At 42.2% G+C, this 17134-nt stretch overlaps 1 protein-coding gene across 8 annotated transcripts in view; it reads left to right on the top strand.

Moving 5' to 3' along the window:
* Positions 1-17134, top strand: part of PBLD (phenazine biosynthesis like protein domain containing) — a 45645-nt gene that overhangs the window by 2545 nt on the left and 25966 nt on the right. The window contains exon 1 of one of the 8 annotated variants that reach the window (XM_023205098.1): positions 8110-8166. The exons of the other annotated variants lie outside the window; for them this stretch is intronic. The gene's annotated coding sequence lies outside the window, so the exon portion shown is untranslated. Of the gene's footprint in view, positions 1-8109; positions 8167-17134 lie in introns of those variants that run through there. 8 annotated transcript variants of the gene reach the window in all.

The following is a 17134-nucleotide window of genomic DNA, read 5'->3' as shown; positions in this document are numbered from 1 at the left end:
TTTGTGGTACAGACTTGGGAAGTCTGTTGGAGGTAGGGTGAGAGGTGTTAGCAACGTAGGAGGATGTATAATTTTTTCTCCCATGAGATCTGCAGTGTGTAGGATGTAAGACATTTATAAGGCTTTAATTCATCCTCAAACCTGCCTAAGACAAGTGTGGGGCAGTAAGAACATGGTGCTCACATACACAAAATGGCCCACTCCCTAAAAGTACTGAGTGGAAGGCAGAAAGGACAGTGTTATCATCATTAAAAGAGATGGAAAACCAAACAAGGATGCTGTAATAACAATGGCTCATATTTATTTTTCAGGGTTGTAAAGAGTCAGCAAATTGAGTACAGTGTGTAGCATAACCTACACACTGTACTCTTACAACCCTGAAAAATAAGTATCTTCCTTTTATAGATGAAGTGCCTAAGTCCTAGAGAAGTGAAAATAGTTGCCCAGGGTCACACAGTTGAGTGGTAGAGCTAGAATTGGAGCCCATGTGGTTTTACCCAAGGGCCAGGGTCTTAAAACACTATGAACCTTCGTGAGGTTACAAATATCTATAACTTAAGGAAACAGACATCATTTTTGGAAAATTGAGGTTATGTCACCTAATTAACACTGGAGTTACCATTTCAGGAGACCTATGGTTATTACTAGCTTATTGCCTGGAGGCTTTTTGAACAGGCCTGAAACTTTATAGTCCCATTATCACTGACACTGTGAGTCCCAACCCCTCTCCCTCCTTTTAAAAAAATAATTGCTGTATTAATAAGACTCTAAGCTCCCACAATTCTGATGGAGTTCTTCCCTTGGTCCTCCTGGGTTCAAGTTACATGGCTATTTTTATCCTTTCGGTCTTTCAAACTGATTTGGTAGATGGAATTCTGTAATCTCCTTCACTCCTTGCTTGAATTCAATTTGTTTTACTGCCTGATTGAATTTAGCATTCCTTCCGCATATTTTGTGTGGTTATGGGTCACAATCTTAAAATCATTCTAATGACATGAATGATTTTTCACTACCAAACTGCTGCTTGCTTGCTTGCTTGCCATAATTTCTTTGGGTTAGGCACTCTTTGCCAATGTGATGCTCAGGAAGGACTTGAAATTGGTTTACACATTCCTTTTGCCTTTTTATTGTTACAGTAGGAAGTTTTGACTTAAAAAATATACTATATAGGCTGGGTGTGGTGGCTCACGCCTGTAATCTCAGCTACTTGGGAGACTGAGGCACAAGAATTGCTTGAACCTGGTGGGGCAGAGTGGCAGTGAGCTGAGATCGTGCCACTGCACTCCAGCCTGGGTGACAGAAGGAGTCTCCGTCTCAAAACAAAAAACAAAACCCTACATAGTCATAAATGTACATTTTATTTGGCTTCCTATTTTACTACTTCTCTTAAAAAACAACAAAAACAACAACAACAAATCTTGTCAACTATTCCCATTTGCAAGTTGTATCCTGTAAATAAGGCTTGGTGAGACTGGCTCACCACTGCTCCAGTGATCCCTACAGAATTGTTTCCAGACCTATCTCTGTGGAATTGTTTCCATAGAGATGGTTAGAACCAAGGACTCCCAGCTGCTTTTGGGACTTTCTTTGTCTTCCTTTCCATCATTCCAGTGCTTTCCTGTTAGCACAGAGATCAGAGGGACCCTGGAGAGGATCTTGTTAGAGACCATAATGAGAGAAAAGATGAAAAAGGAAAAGGAAATAGAAGTACCCATGCGACCCAGAGGAAAACAAGACAACGAACACGTGATCATGTGTTACACCATCAGGTTGAAGAGAAGAAGGAAATTCCGTGCAGAGCCTGAGAGAAAAAAAGAAAGAGAAATGGAAAGAGATTACACCCTTTCGGGGGGAGGGAAGGCACATAAACGAAAATTTGGTTAAGATATTTGTTCACATATCCCCAATGGCATTGTAAAGTACCATAAAAACTGGATTATCATAATCTTTTGCCTATCTGAAAAGCAAATAAGCTAAAAAATGTAACAAAATCCACTAAATTTCATCTAATTAAGGTAGTTAATGCCTTTTAAACACTAAGTTTGTGTAAGACTGTGAAATGCTTATTCTTTGGTTTACATCCTATATATCTGTTGTCTTTAGAAAACACTGATCTCCTTTACTATGGTTCAACATTGTTTCTCAAGACAAGGCTGAATTACACAGTTTCTATTCTTGATATTTTTTTGTTTCTCTGAGTCACCTAAGTGTTCTTTGTGAATCTGGCAACCAAAAGGCCTATTCAATCTTAATAATTATACTAAGTAAACAAATGAAAACTCAAAAGGAAGAAAGCACCTAAACACATTCTTTCTCTAATATTTGAAAATAAACATTCTTTTTGTTCCAGTGAATTGCTGTGAAGGCTAGGGAAAGCAGCTTAAAAAGATAGCTACTTAAATAATTTAAATCAAATTATTGTACTGCTTTTCCGTATGTCATAAGCACATTAATAACTTTGAAAATATAGCATTGATAATACGGTAATAGACCATTTCCCCCAACATGATTTTTTTTTTTTTTTTTTTTTGAGGTGGGATCTTGCTCTGTCGCCCAGGCTGGAGTACAGTGGCATGATCTCTGCTCCCTGCAACCTCTACCTCCTGGGTTCAAGTGATTCTCCTGCCTCAGCCTCCTGAGTAGCTGGGATGCATGACCACGCCCAGCTAATTTTTATATATTTAGTAGAGATGGGGTTTCATCATGTTGGTCAGGCTGGTCTTGAACTCCTGACCTCGTGATCCACCCGCCTCAGCCTCCCCAAAATGCTGGGATTACAGGCGTGAGCCAGAGCGCCCGGCCCCAACCAGATTTTAAGCTTCTTGGTGGTAGATAAAAATATAGCTCTTGTTATTCATATACCTATGTTTTTCAGTCTGCAAACAATAACGATGGTCACACTGGGGGCAGGGACACTTTAAGTAATTCATTTTCACTGCAGTCTTGCAAAGTTATTATTTCATGGACCAAGAAATGAAAAAACCAGGAGATAAAGTAATGTTTCAAAGTTTACCAAAAAAGTAAATGGCAAAACTTAGACTTGACTTCATAATCAGGGAGTCCCAGTTCTGACACCAGCTACCAGTGAATTGATTCTGAACCAGTTACTTTTCTGAACCCCAGTTTTTTTTGTTTTTTGAGGTGGAGTCTTGCTCTGTCGCCAGTGGTGCGATCTTGGCTCACTGCAACTCTAGACTCCCTGGTTCAAGCGATTCTCTTGCCTCAGCCTCCCGAGTAGCTGGGATTACAGGCATGTGCCACCACACCCAGCTAATTTTTATAGTTTTGGTAGAGACGGGGTTTCACCATGTTGGCCGGGATGGTCTCCATCTCCTGACCTCATGATCTGCCCACCTCGGCTTCCCAAAGTGCTGGGATTGCAGGCATGAGCCACCATGCCCGGCTACCTCAGTTTCTTAATCTCTAAAATGGGTTGTTAGGTTATTATATAGGGGGTGGAGATTAGTAATAGAAATAATGTTAATTCTAGTTCCATGCTCTTTTATTTGTGTTTGTCAGAGCATTGTTAATGAATCTGGTTCATTCCTGCTAAACTCATTTAATAACAGTGAATTTAATAGAATTTTTAAAGTAAGTACAGTATCCTAAGAACTATATTGGGAGCTAGGAAATTATTTTAGTGAAATCTATAACTCATATGAACTATTCTGTGGGCAGAATAAATAATATTTCACATGTAATGTACTGCTGATTTTCCAATATAGGCAGATGCAGCTGTTATTAATAAATGGAAATTGATTTGAGAGCATTACTGAATTCCTAGTAGGTCAGCATATGTTTCCATCCATCCATAAAAACTATAAGTACAGCTTGGCACAGCGGCTCATGTCTGTAATCCCAGCACTCTAGGAGGCCGAAGCTGGCGGATCACTTGAGGTCAGGAGTTCAAGATCAGCCTGGGCAACATGGTGAGAACACATCTCTACTAAAAATACAAAAATAATTAACTGGGCATGATGCTGCACACCTGTAGTCCCAGCTACTTGGGAGGCAGAGGTTGTAGTGAGCTGAGATCGCGCCACTGCACTCCAACCTCTGCAACAAGACTCTGTTTCAAAAAACAAAAACAAAACAAAGCACAAAACCAAGTACATTCTGTAGTGTTGGATGAGCTTAAAAAAAAAAAAAAAGAAAAAATGCAAGTACATAAAGCGAACCTGTCCCTGACTTTCAAGAGCATACAGATACATTCCATTAAACTATAGCAAGTGATAAAATAGGGTAAGCACAGAGTATTTGGGAAGCGTAGAATCTGGCCATTCACACAGTCTAGGGCTTCAGAGAAAGCTTTCTGAAGGAGACAACTCCTGAGCTAAGTGTTGGAGGATAGGTAATATTTAGCTGGGCAATGAAAAATAGGAAAAGCATTTACAGTTGAGGACGCAGTAAGATCCAAGGCATGGATGTACAAAATAACTTGGCAGAAGTGGAAACTCTAAGCAGGTGAAACATTATAAAATAAGGAAGTAGATATGAACCAGATCTTGGAGAAGTTTGTGTGCTACCCTATGGAGCTTGGCTTTTAAGATTGATGATCAATGTAGTGTTTTTTGGTTTTTTTTTGTATTGTTTTTGAGATGGAGTCTCACTGTGTTTCCCAGGCTTGAGTGCAGTGGCATGATCTCAGCTCATTGCACCCTTTGCCTCCAGGTTCAAGTAATTCTCCTGCCTTAACCTCCTGAGTAGCAGGGATTATAGGCATACACCACCACACCTGGCTAATTTTTGTATCTTTAGGTAGACACAGGATTTTACCATGTTGGCCAGGCTGGTCTCAGACTCCTCACCTCAAGTGATCCACCTGCCTTGGCCACACAAAGTGCTGGGATTATAGGCATGAGCCACCATGCCTGGCCAATGTAGTGGGTTTTTGTTTTGTTTTGTTTGTCCCCCCGAGACAGAGTCTTGCTTTGTCATCCAGGCTGGAGTGCAGTGGCACAATCTCGGCTCACTGCAGCTTCTGCCTCCCAGGTTCAAGCAATTCTCCTGCCTCAGCCTCCTGAGTAGCTGGGATTACAGGTGCCTGCCACCACACCCAGCTAATTTTTGTATTTTTAGTAGAAACAGGGTTTCACCATGTTGGCTAGGCTGGTCTTGAACTCCTGACCTCGTGATCTGCCTATCTCGGCCTCCCAAAGTGCTGGGATTACAGGCGTGAGCAACTGCGCCTAACCCAATGTAGTGTTTTAATTAGATAGTTCTGATTAAAGTGTGGAGAGTTGGCCGGGCGTGATCGCTCACACCTGTAATCCCAGCACTTTGGGAGGCCAAGGCAGGTGGATCATTTGAGGTCAGGAGTTCAAGACCAGCCTGGCCAACATGGTGAAACCCTGTCTGTAGTAAAAATACAAAAATTAGCTGGGCAGTAGTGGCGCATGCCTGTAATCCCAGCTGCTTGGGAGGCTGAGGCAGGAGAATTGCTTGAGCCTGTGAGGCGGAGGCTGCGGTGAGCCGAGATTGTGCCACTGTACTCCAGTCTGAGCAGGTGAGACCCTTGTCTCTAAATAAAAAAATAAATAAAGTGTAGAGGGTAGATATTGGGAGGGTAAGAAGAGAGAAGGCTAGGAGAAGGACCAGTAGAGATGATAAGCGGAGGCTGCAGTGAGCCAAGATTGTGCCACTGCACTCCAGTCTGGGCAAGTGAGACACTGTAAATAAATAAATAAATAAATAAATAAATAAATAAATAAATAAATAAATAAATAAATAAAGTGTGGAGGGTAGATACTGGGAGGGTAAGAAGAGAGGAGACTAGGAGAAGGACCAGCAGAGATGATAAGCACTTAAACTACAGCAATGGTATTAGGGATAGATACAGGAGGCTCTCTTTAAGAAATATTTGGCTGGGCACAGTGGCTCACACCTGTAATCCCAGTACTTTGGGAGGTCGAGGCGGGCGGATCACGAGGTCAAGAGATCGAGACCATCCTGGCCAACATGGTGAAACCCCATCTCTACAAAAAATACAAAAATTAGCTGGGCATGGTGGCACGCACCTGTTACACAGGCACCTGTTATCCCAGCTACTTGGGAGGCTGAGGCAGGAGAATCGCTTGAACCCGGGAGGCAGAGGTTGCAGTGAGCCGAGATTGCACCACTGCACTCTAGCCTGGCAACAGAGCAAGGCACGGTGCGCATACCTGTAGTCTCAGCTCCATCTCAAAAAAAAAAAAAAAAAAGAAAGAAAAATTTAGGAGCTATTTATCAGCAGGGTTTAGTGCTTGAGTAGAGAGCCTGTGCATGGGTGAGTAAAAAGAGGTCAAGGATGAATTATTTTTGGCTTAGGGTTGGATGCTGAGAATTGTAACTGACATAGGAAATATAGGAATATTGGGTGTGTTGATTTTGAGATGCCATGTACTGTCCGAGTGCATGTGTCTAGTAGGAAATTAATCTGGGATAGGAATGTAAATTTGGCATTCATTGACATATATTTTGCTTTTATACTTCAAAATAAGTTTTTTGGGATGGCCTCAGGCTAAGTAAATTTGCTGTGGAATCTGTTGTAAAAACCAGAATGAGAATTTATTATTTACAATGAAAAAATATAACTGTCAAACAAATGGAATGCAAATTGTCCCACTGTTTTTGTGGGGGATACTTCTGAATATTCTACATGAAAGGAAGTATACTCTATTAATTATTATTGCTGTGTAACAAATTGCTCCAAAACTTAACAGCTTAAAACAACAAACATTTATTATTTCACAATTTCTGTGGATCAGAAATCTTGAGGCAGCTTAGCTGGATGCTTCTAGCCCAGGATCTCTTTTTCTTCTTTTTTGAGATGGAGTCTCCCTCTGTCCCTCAGGCTGGGGTGCAGTGGTGCCATCTCAGCTCACTGCAACCTCTGCCTCCTGGGTTCAAGCTGTTCTCCTGCCTCAGCCTCCTGAGTAGCTGGGATTACAGACATGCTCCACGAAGCCTGGCTAATTTTTGTATTTTCAGTAGAGACGGGTTTTCCCCATGTTGGCCCAGCTGATCTTGAACCCCTGACCTCATGTGATCCACCCACTCTGGTCTCCCAAAGTGCTGGGATTACATGCGTGAGCCACCCCATGCCAGCCTAGGGTCTCTTACGAAGGTATGATTAAAGTGTCAGCTGGACCTACAGTTATCTCAAGGGTCAACTAGGGTAGGATCTGCTTTAAAACTCACTCCCATGGCTATTGGTAGGCCTCAGATCATTAAAAAAAAATAAAATTTTACATTTTGGAATAGTTGTAGATTTACAGAAAAATTGCAAAGATATTACATAGAGTTCCTATATGTGGCTCCCTCACTTTCCTCTGTTAACATCTTATATTTATTTGGCTGGCACAGTGGCTCACACCTGTAATCCCAGCACTTTAGGAGGCCAAGGAGGGAGGATTGCTTGAGACCAGGAGTTTGAGACCAGACTGAGCAACATAGTGATATCTCATTTCTGCTAACAATTTTTTTTTTTTTTTTTTAATTAGCCAGATGTGGTGGTGTGTGCCTCTAGTCCCAGTTAACGGAGAGGCTCACTTGAGCCTGTCCAAGGTTGCAGTGAGCTATGATTCTACCACTGCACTCCAGCCTGGGCAACAGAGTGAGGCCCTGTCTCAAAAACAAAAAACAAAACAAAACAAATCTTACATTGATGGTAGTAGCTCTGCTACATTGGTCACAAGTTATGAAATTACACTGGTCCATTACTTTTTTTTTTTTTTTTTTTGAGACAGGGTCTTGCTGTGTCACCCAGTCTGGAGTGCAGTGATACAATCATGGTTCATTGCAGCCTCGACCTCCCAGGCTCAAGCAGTTCTCCTGCCTTAGCCTCCCAAGTAGCTGGGACTGCAGATGTGTGCCACCAAGCCTGTTTTTGTTTTTTTTTTTTTTCAGTTTTTTGTCGAGACGAGCTCTCTCTTATGTTGTCCAGCCTGGTCTCGAACTCCTGGACTCCAGTGATCCTTCTACTTCAGCCTCCTGAAGTGTTAGGATTACAGTTGTGAGCCACCGTGCCCAGCTCTGATCCATTGCTATTAACTAAACTCCAGATTTTATGTAGAGCTCAGTAGTTTTCCCCTAATGTCCTTTTTCTGTTCCAGGATCCCATCCAGGATACCATCCAGGATACCACATTACATTAATCATCATGTCTCCTTAGCATCTGTTGGTCAGGTATTTTGTAGAATATCCTTCAATTTGGGGTTTTTCTGATGTTTTTCTCAGAATTAGACAGGGGTGATGGGTTCTTGGGAGGAAAACCACAGAGGTAAAGTGCCATCCTCTTCACATAGTAATAACATGACTCTTCACCTTGATCACCTGGCTGAGGTAGTGTTTGCTAGGTTTCTCCACTGGAAAGTCTTTACTGTCTTTCCATGCTGTGTTATTTGGAAGCAAGTTACTGAGTGCAGCCCATACTCAGGGTCCAGGGGAAGTTAAGCTCCATCTCCTGGAGAGGAGATTAGGTAGTTAGCTAGATAAGCTATTTGGAATTCTGTAAGGAAGTTTGTCTCTTCTCCTCCATTTATTTATGTAGTCTTTCATTTATGTGAGTATGGGTTATGGATATTAATTTATCTTTGGGTTATAATCCAATACTATGTTGCTTATTTTGTTATTCAAATTGTTCTTGCTTAGGCCATTGGGAGCTCTTCCAGGTTGACTCCTGTATTCCTTTTTGTTTATTTTGTTTAGTACTGGCTTGCTTTCTAGTACTAGAAGAGATTCCAACCTCACCTGGTCTTTTCCCTGCACTTATGCTACAATCAGTCATGTCTCCAGGAAGCTCCAGGTCTTTTTACTATTGGAGAACGTTGTTTAATTTCCACATTTTTTTGAATTTCCCAAATTTCCTTTCCCATCTGTTATGTAATTTCATTGTATTGTGGTTGAGGGACATGCTTTTTATTATTTCAGCCCTTTACATTTATTGAGACTTCTTTTATGGACTAACAAATGGCCTACTCTGGACAATGTTTCTTGTGCTCTTGAGGAGAAGTGTTGTCTGCTGTTGTTGTGGAGTGTTCTGTAGGCGTCTGTTGGGTCTAGTTGGTTTATAGTGTTACTCAAGTCTTCTGTTTCCTTGATGATCTTCTGTCTAGCTATTTCATCCACTGTCAAAAGTAGGCATTGAAATCTCCAGCTACAGTCGGTTCTCCGTACCTGTGGATCCTGTATCTGTGGAGTTAATCAATCATTGATCAAAAATACTAAAAGAAGAAAGAAAGAAAAGAAAAAGAAAACAGAAAAGAAAAAAAAACTAAAAATATTAAAAGGGGTTAGGGCTGGGGTCAGTGGCTCATGCCTGTAATCCCAGCACTTTGGGAGGCCGAGGTGGGCGGATCACCTGAGGTCAGGAGTTCCAGACCAGCCTGGCCAACATGGTAAAACTCCATTTCTGCTAAAAGTACAAAAGTTAGCTGGGTGTGGTGGTGCGTGCCTGTAGTCCCAGCTACTCAGGAGGCTGAGGCAGGAGAATTGCTCAAACACGGAAGGCAGAGGTTGCAGTGAGCTTAGATCATGCCATTGCACTCCAGCCTGGCAACAGAGTAAGACTCTGTCTCAAAAAAAAAAAAGAAAAGGAGGGGTAGAGCACAATGGCTAAGGCCTGTAATCCCAGCACTTTGGGAGGCTGAGGCGGGCAGATCACCTTAGGTCAGGAGTTTGAGACCAGCCTGACCAACATGGAGAAACCTCCTGTCTACTAAAAGTACAAAATTAGCCAGGTGTGATGGCACATGCCTGTAATCCCAGCTACTTGAGAGGCTGAGGCAGGAGAATCAATCGCTTGAACCCGGGAGGGGGAGGTTGCCGTGAGCTGAGATTGTGCCACTGCACTCCAGCGGGGGCAACAAGAGCGAAACTCCGTCTCGAAATAAATAAATACATAAAAATAAATAAGTAGCTGGGCGCGGTGGCTCAAGCCTGTAATCCCAGCACTTTGGGAGGCCAAGACGGGCGGATCACGAGGTCAGGAAATCGAAACCATCCTGGTTAACATGGTGAAACCCCATCTCTACTAAAAAATACAAAAAACTAGCCAGGCGAGGTGGCGGGCGCCTGTGGTCCCAGCTACTTGGGAGACCGAGGCGGGAGAATGGCGTAAACCCGGGAGGCGGAGCTTGCAGTGAGCTGAGATCCGGCCACTGCACTCCAGCCTGGGCGACAGAGTGAGACTCCCTCTCAAAATAAATAAATAAATAAATAATAAAAATAAAAAAGTTTGTCTCTTGTAGAAAGCATTTAGCTAGTTTTTTGTTTCGTTTTGTCTTTTTCTTTTTTTTGAGACGGAGTCTTCCTCTGTCACCCAGGCCATAGTGCAGTGTTGTGATCTCAACTCACTGCAACCTCCACCTCCCAGGTTCAAGTGATTCTCCTGCCTCAGCCTCCTGAGTAGCTGGGTTTACTGGCACACACCACCACACCTGGCTAATTTTTGTATTTTTAGTAGATGCCACCACACCTGGCTAATTTTTGTATTTTTAATAGAGATGGGGTTTCACTATGTTGGCCAGACTGGTCTTGAACTCCTGGCCTCAAGCAGCCTACCTGCCTTGGCCTCCCAAAGTGCTGGGATTACAGGCCTGAGTCACCATGCCCAGCAAATTAGATTACTTTTTAAAATGCCATCTACTGATCTTTGCCCTTTGTTTGGAGAGTTTAAGCACTTAAATGTAATTACTGATAAAGTAGAGTTCCTGACTGCTATTTTGATGTTTGTTTTCTATATGTCTCATGTCTTTGTTGTTCCTTTTACTCCTGCATTACTGCCTTTTTTATGGTAACTTGATATTTTCATCCTGTTTTTTTCCACTCTCCATCAGTTTAGTCCCAAGTAGATATTTTCTTGTGTACCATTATTATTTCTCTTTCCTTCTCCTCCCTCCCTCCCTTCCTTCCTTCTTTCCTTCCTTCTTTCCTTCCTTCCTTCCTTCCTTCCTTCCTTCCTTCCTTCCTTCCTTCCTTCCTTCTTTCCTCCATTTCTTCTTTCCTCTTTCTTTCTTCTTCTTTGAGACAAAGTCTCACTCTGTTGCTTAGGCTGGAGTACAGTGGTATGATCATACCTCACTGCAGCTGTGAACTTCTGGACTCAAGCAGTCCTCTTGCCTCATCCTCCCACAGTGTTGGGATTATAGATGTGAGCCACTGTACCCAACTCACTTCGTTTTCTATATATTTTGAGTCATTTTCTAACGGTTGCCTGGAGAATTATATTTAACATTTAAGTTTATAATAATTTAGTTTAGATTAACAGAAACTTAATTTTAATAGTATAAAAAACCTGCACTTATATAGCTCCATTCCCACCTCATCTGTTTGTGATTTTCTTGCCATTCAAATACATCTTTTTACATTTTATGAGCATCAATACAGATTTATGACTATTGCTTTATGCAGTTGTCTTTTTTTTTTTTTTTTTTTTTTGAGATAGGATCTCACTCTGTTACCAAGGCTACAATGCAGTGGCATGATCATATCTCACTGCAGCCTCCAACTCCTGAGCTCAAGGGAACCTCCAGCCTCAACCTTTCATGCCACCCTCCCTGGCTTTTTTTATTTTTATTTTTATTTTTAATAAAGGCAGGGTCTTGCTGTGTTACCTAGACTGGTTTTGAACTCCTGGCCTCAAGCAGTTCTCTCACCTTTCTCCCAAAGGGCTGGGATTATGGGCACTAGCCACCTTGTCTGGTCTACTGGTGCTCTTTATTTACTTTATTTTTTTATTGTGATAAAAACTATGTAACATTATATTTACCCTCTTAACCATTTTGAAGTTAAACTCAATAGTAATAAGTATATTCATATCATTGTGCAACAAATCTCTAAACTTTTTGTTTTTTTGTTTTTTATGGGACAGGGTCTTACTCTGTCACTGCCCAGGCTGGAATGCAGTGGTGTGATCTCAGCTCACTGCAACCCCCGCCTCCTGGGCTCAACCAATTCTCATGCCTCAACCTCCTGAGTAGCTGGAATAACAGGCACACACCACCATGCTCAGCTGATTTTTGTGTTTTTAGTAGAGACGGGGTTTCACCATGTTGGCAGGCTGGTCTTGAACTCCTGACCTCAAGTCATGCACCCTTCTAGGCTTCCCAAAGTGCTAGGATTACAGGTGCAAGCCACCATGCCTGGCCATCAGAGCTTTTCAAAACCCTTTCTGGACATCTCATTCCCTTGCTATTCCTTATCAACTTTTGATTAGCCTATCATTTGCCTTAGCTATTATCCACTGCCTTAGGCAGCCATGGTGCTATTAAACAGTTGCTGTTTGTTTTTGACAAACAACCCTGGAGGAAAGGCTGTTTGTGTTGGATGAGCTTTGACTCAGGTCAATAAAGATAAGCCACGACTGGGCGCGGTGGCTCATGCCTGTGATCCCAGCACTTTGGGAGGCCGAGGCAGGTGGATCACCTGAGGTCAGGAGTTCGAAACCAGCCTGACCAACATGGCAAAACCCTGTCTCAACTAAAAATACAAAAACTAGCTGGACATGGTGGCAGGTGCCTATAATCCCAACTACTTGGGAGGTTGAAGCAGGAAAATCGCTTGAACCCGGGAGGTGGAGATTGCAGTGAACCAAGACCATACCATTGCATTCCATCCTGGGCAACAGAGTGAGACTCTGTCTCAAATAAATAAATAAATAAATAAATTTAAATTAAAAATAATACAAAAATCAACCTGGTGTGGTGTCGCGCTCCTGTAATCCCAGCTACTTAGGAGGCTGAGGCAGAGATCGCTTGAACCTGGCAGGCGGAGGTTGCAGTGAGCCGAGATCGCGCCACTGCACTCCAGCCTGGGTGACAGAGTGAGATTCTGTCTCCAAAAAAAAAAAAAAAAAAAAAAGGCAAACCTTGTTAGTGAGGGTCTTCCAGGATGAGTCAAATGACAATTCTCTATGAATGCAGCTTTGAAGAGACTTCAACCACATCCTGTCCCTTCTAGTAGCTATCAGGTGATTGCAGGATGGTGGTTCTCAAGGCTATCATGTAGTTGGGGAGAGAGGATCAACTGGAAGAGTGACAGATAATGTCTTTTCCTAAAGAATATGTAGGCCGGGTGTGGTGGCTCAAGCCTGTAATCCCAGCACTTCGGGAGGCCGAGACGGGCAGATCATGAGGTCAGGAGATCAAGACCATCCTGGCTAACACGGTGAAACCCCGTCTCTACTAAAAATACAAAAAAACTAGCAAGGCGAGGTGGCGAGCGCCTGTAGTCCCAGCTACTCGGGAAGCTGAGGCAGGAGAATGGCATGAACCCGGGAGGTGGAGCTTGCAGTGAGTCGAGATCCGGCCACTGCACTCCAGCCCGGGCGACAGAGCGAGACTCCGTCTCAAAAAAAAAAAAAAAAAAAAATTTGTGGACCCAGTTTTCCTCATTAATTTCAAGATAGAGCAAAACTCCACCGGTGCTTTATAAAAAGATTCATAAGTCTTTAACTGTGAAACTGCAAATTCTAAGTTTAGGCTGGGTATGGTGGCTCACGCCTGTAATCCCAGCACTTTGGGAGGCTGAGGTGGGTGGATCACCTGAGGTAAGGAGTTTGAGACCAGCCTGGCCAACATAGTGAAACCCCATCTCTACTAAAAATACAAAAATTAGCTGGGTGCAGTGGTGCATGCCTGTAATCCCAGCTACTTGGGAGGCTGAGGCAGGAGAATCGCTTGAACCTGGGAGGCAGAGGTTGCAGTGAGCCACGATTGTGCCGCTGCACTCCAGGCTGGGTGATAGGGTGAGACTTTGTCTCCACGAATAAATAAATAAATAAGTAAAAATAAAAATACAAATTATAAGTTTAAAATATAAACCTCCAGTTCAATTGGATTGTCAAGTACAGCTTCCTTAATAGAGCAGCAGAAAGAACCTAAACAATTTGTGGCATATGGAAAAGGGCTTTTTTTGTTGTTGTTGTCTTTTTTTGGCATGTGGTAAAGGTTTTACCACTGCAAACAAAGTACTGAACCATATTTTCTTATTTAGAGAGCATCTTAATATCAATTTATAATCTATTTTCTGAAGTCCCTTCCAGGCCCTTGAGCTTTTGAGGAGCAAGAATGTGGATCTTAACACCAAAGTGTTTTCATAAAATTTGTTTGGTAAATGGTAAATCATGATGATAATATGAGAATCCTAAATTTTAGCAGAAAAGTGAAAAAATTCCCAAACACCAGGTGATTGAACATAAATCTGGTTGAGGAATTCAGAACTAACCTATGAACATTTTAACAAAGGTGGTGTTCAGAGCTTCTGTGACGTCCAGGAAGTATGCATAAAAGTAAACACAAAGTAGTTGAACACTACATATATAGTATTTGAATAGATCTATATTAGTAGCTAGGTGAAACTAATTTAGAAGTTAATTTTCTTCAGGCAACAAAACAAAAAGTAGACAAATGGGATTACATTAAACTAAAAAGCTTCTGTACAGCAAAGGAAACAATCAACAGAATGAAGAGACAAAGTATGGAATGGGAGAAAATATTTGCAAATTATATCTGATAAGGGATTAATATTCAAAAAATATAAGAAACTCAGCCAGGCATGTTGGCTCATGCCTGTAATCCTAGCACTTTGGCAGGCCAAAGCAGGCAGATCGCTTGAGCCCAGGAGTTTGAGACCAGCCTGGGCAACATGGCGAGACCCCCTCTCTACAATAAACATAAAAATCAGTGAGGCGTGATGGTGCATGCCTGTAGTCCAGCTACTCAGGAGGCTGAGGTGGGAGAATCACCTGAGCCTGGGGAGGTCGAGGCTGCAGTGAACTATGATTGCACCACTACACTCCAGCCTGGGTGACAGAGTGAGACCCTGTCTAAAAAAAAAGGCTGGGCCTGGTGGCTCACGCCTGTAATCCAGCACTTTGAGGGGCCGAGGCAGGCAGATCATGAGGTCAGGAGATCGAGACCATCCTGGCTAACATGGTGAAACTCCCGTCTCTACTAAAAATACAAAAAAATAGCCAGGTGTGGTGGCGGGCGCCTGTAGTCCCAGCTACTCAGGAGGCTGAGGCAGGAGACTGGCGTGAACCCGGGAGGTGGAGCTTGCAGTGAGCCAAGATTGTGCCACCGCACTCCAGCCTGGGGGACAGAGCGAAACTCCATCTCAAAAAAAAAAAAAAAAGAAAAAGAAAAAAGAAAGAGAGAGAAAATTTAAAAACTCAATAACAGAAAGAAACTCAGTAACTACTGTTTAGAAGAGATGGGGTTTCACCATGTTGGCCAGGCTGATCTGGAACTCCTGACCTCAGGTGATCCATCTGCCTTGGTCTCCCAAAGTGCTGGTATTATAGGTGTGAGCCACCGTGCCTGGCCAATTTTAGTTCAGTGCTTCAAACTGAAAACACACTGAAAGCCCAGTGTGCTTTCAGCGGTATACATTAATGGTGTGTACCCATACAACCATTTCACTTTTTACTTTCGGTATTCAATAAATTACATGACATATTTAGCACTTTATTATAAAATAGGCTTTGTGTTAGATGATTGCCCAACTGAAAACCAATTTAAGTGTTCTGAGGATGTTTAAGGTGGGCTAGGCTAAGCTATATTGTTTGGTAGGTTGGGTATATTAAATGCATTTTCAATTTATGATATTTTTAACTTACAATGGGTTTATTGAGATGTAACCCCATCAAAAGTAGAGGAGTGTCTATATTTATGCAATAGAATATTATTCAGCCATAAAAAGAAGGAAATCCCATCATTTACATCAACATCGGTGAACCTGGAAGACATTATGCTAAGTGAAGTAAGCCAAATGCAGAAAGATAAATACTGCAAAATCTCACTCATTGAGGAATCTAAGAAAGTTGACGTCGTAGAAGTAGGCAGTAGAATGGTGGTTGTCAGAGGCAGGGGTGGTGGGGGGAGGGGAGTGGTTGGGGAAATCTGGCCAAAGGATACATAATTACAGTAGATAGGAGGAATAAGTTCAAGAGATCTATTGTATAGCACCATGACTATAGTTAATAAGACAATATACTGTATTCTTGAAAATTGCAGAGAGTGGATGTTAAGTGTTTTAATCACAAAAATAATAATTATGTGAGGTGATGCATTTCTTAATTAGCTAGATTTAACCATTTCACAATGTGTGTGTGTGTGTGTGTGTGTGTATATATATATACTTAAAAACATTATATTGTACATGATAAATATTATTTTATCTGTCAGTTAAAAGAAACCATAAAGTAAAAATAAAATTTTTCTTTCAAATTTTGATTTAAAACTTACTTACACTTTGTAATGCTTTTTGATACTTATTTTCTTTTCACCAACTGAGAAAAAATAGATGGTGTTTGGATACACTTTGAATGCCAGTACTCTATTATTAAATGTATTTTCTTTCTTTTTTTCTCTTTCTTTTTTTTTTTTTTTTTGAGACAGAGTCTCTCTCTGTCACCTAGGCTGGAGTGCAGTGGTACAATCTCAGCTCACTGCAACCTCAGCCTCCCGGGTTCAAGCAATTCTCCTGCCTCAGCCTCCTGAGTAGGTGGGATTACAGGCGCCTGCTATCATGCCTGGCTAAGTTTTGTATTTTTGATAGAGACGGGGTTTCACCATGTTGGCCAGGCTGGTCTCAAACTCCTGACCTCAAGTGATCCACCCACCTCAGTCTCCCAAAGTGTTGGGATGACAGATGTGAGCCACCTTGCCCAGCCTACATATTTATATTTTCTTTTTCTTTCCTTTTTTTTGAGATGGAGTCTCATTCTGTCACCAGGCTGGAGTGCAGTGGCGTGATCTCGGCTCACCACAACCTCCAACTCCCTGTTCAAGTGATTCTCCTGCCTCAGCCTCCCTAGTAGCTGGCATTACAGGCATGCACCACCACGCCCAGCTAATTTTTGTATTTTTAGTAGAGACGGGGTTTCACCATGTTGGCCAGGATTGTCTTGATCTCCTGACCCCATGATCCACCTGCCTTGGCCTCCCAAAGTGCTGGGATTACAGGTGTAAGCCACCACGCCTGGCCAGTATTTATTTTTTTCAAAGAACTAAACTGATATTTATTAATGAGTAGCCTAGTTTTGAGGCAGAAGTCATAAGCAATAGTGAAGTGGGTTCTTTTTTTTTTTTTTTTTTGAGAAGAAATCTCCCTTTTTTTCCCGGGTGGGGGTGTGGGGGCCCGTCCTCCCCCC

This window comes from Piliocolobus tephrosceles, chromosome 9, assembly GCF_002776525.5.
Source record: "Piliocolobus tephrosceles isolate RC106 chromosome 9, ASM277652v3, whole genome shotgun sequence".
NCBI classification, from domain to species: Eukaryota; Metazoa; Chordata; class Mammalia; order Primates; family Cercopithecidae; genus Piliocolobus; species Piliocolobus tephrosceles.
This window is presented reverse-complemented; position numbering and strand designations above follow the sequence as displayed.